The 1,478-nt window shown below is 50.7% G+C and overlaps 1 non-coding gene across 1 annotated transcript; it reads left to right on the top strand.

The window, feature by feature from the left end:
* Nucleotides 1-368: 368 nt before the first annotated feature.
* Nucleotides 369-442, top strand: trnan-guu (transfer RNA asparagine (anticodon GUU)). Its single transcript has one exon. It is a non-coding gene; the product is annotated as a tRNA-Asn (tRNA).
* The last annotated feature ends 1,036 nt before the right edge of the window (nucleotides 443-1,478 follow it).

Here is a 1,478-nt window from a genome sequence, read left to right as displayed (position 1 = left end):
GTGCAGACTTTTTTGAGACTTTTTTGATGACCTCAGTGAACTGCTGTCTATGATCTGTGTTGATTTTGACTGTGTAATTATTGTTGGTGATTTTAACATCCACATGGACAACCCTCAGGACAAAGGGACTAAAGACCTGAGTAACACTCTGGACAACTTTGGGCTGACTCAGCATGTAGCAGAGGCCACACAGAATAGGGGGCACACTCTAGACTTACTGATCTCTAAAACGTAGTTTATACTTCTCCGTCATTTCGACGATGTAGCTACGACGTGGACGTGGACCCCTACGCCGTAGCCTGACGTGCACCTCCAAAACATTCCAAATACAGGTCGCGTTGATACGGGTTGATACGGTTGCTGACAGAGTCTCTGTGGCGCAATCGGCCAGCGCGTTCGGCTGTTAACCGAAAGGTTGGTGGTTCGAGTCCACCCAGGGACGAGTAGTTTCACCAATAAATCGTTGATATGTTAAACATATTGCTGCCATGTCTTCAGAACACGGTGTCACCGTCCAGCCCTGCCACTTTAAGACGGTGTCTGTGTGTGTGTGAGACATACGTGTGTAGGGAGAGACTTGATAAAAAAAGATTGATCGAATAAAACCTGCTTTCCGCACAAAAAAGCCTTGACTCCGTTCTCATTTCGCCCCACACTTTGGCCCGGACCCTACGATTGCCAGTCAAAATAAAGACCAGCTCCTTACTACGGTTCGGAGGCAGGGGGTTAAGAAGGTAACACTGGGGGCTCGTCCGGGATTTAAAAGTTGGCTAAAAGTGAGAAGAAGAGCTGTGAACGCGAGAGAGCATGGCGACACGCGGCAATGTTTTTGAAAGACACGGGGAGCTCATTAGCCCAAACGTAAGCACCAATCCGTTTTTAACGGACATAACGGACTCTGTTGATTCAACTGGCAGCAGATGTGTCGCCGGCGGGGAGAGTTATAACCTGTTTCTAGTTGGCATGGAGCTAACCGCCGGAGTAACGGAGCTAGCCGCAGGTGAAGCGGCAGCCCGTCCAAAGACAGCGCTGCTCAGCGGGACATGGCTACCGACCCCACCGCCCTCAGCACTGACTAATCCCTTCCACACGCCAGCAAAGCAGGACAGCGCAGCGGTCGGTGAGTCTATGGTTCCCCCTCAATACTGTTGGGTTGGCCCTGGAAATATGGTTTCTACCCCAGCTGTAGCCGTACATTAACAATGACTTTAAACAGACTTTTGATGGACGGCCAGCGAACCCCTTTTCCCCTGCAGTAGCAGAGGCCACACAGAATAGGGGGCACACTCTAGACTTACTGATCTCTTTGGCGCAATCGGCCAGCGCGTTCGGCTGTTAACTGAGAGGTTGGTGGTTCGAGCCCACCCAGGGACGAGCAGGTTTACCGACAGGTCCTTGATAACTTACACATACTGCTGCCATGTCTTCAGAACATGGTCTGCACTTGTCTTTCTATGGGCTGCATCCTCATCCTTCAC

Source organism: Leuresthes tenuis, unplaced genomic scaffold, assembly GCF_036924035.1.
Source record: "Leuresthes tenuis unplaced genomic scaffold, fLeuTen1.0.hap1 SCAF_19, whole genome shotgun sequence".
Lineage (NCBI taxonomy): Eukaryota > Metazoa > Chordata > Actinopteri > Atheriniformes > Atherinopsidae > Leuresthes > Leuresthes tenuis.
This window is presented reverse-complemented; position numbering and strand designations above follow the sequence as displayed.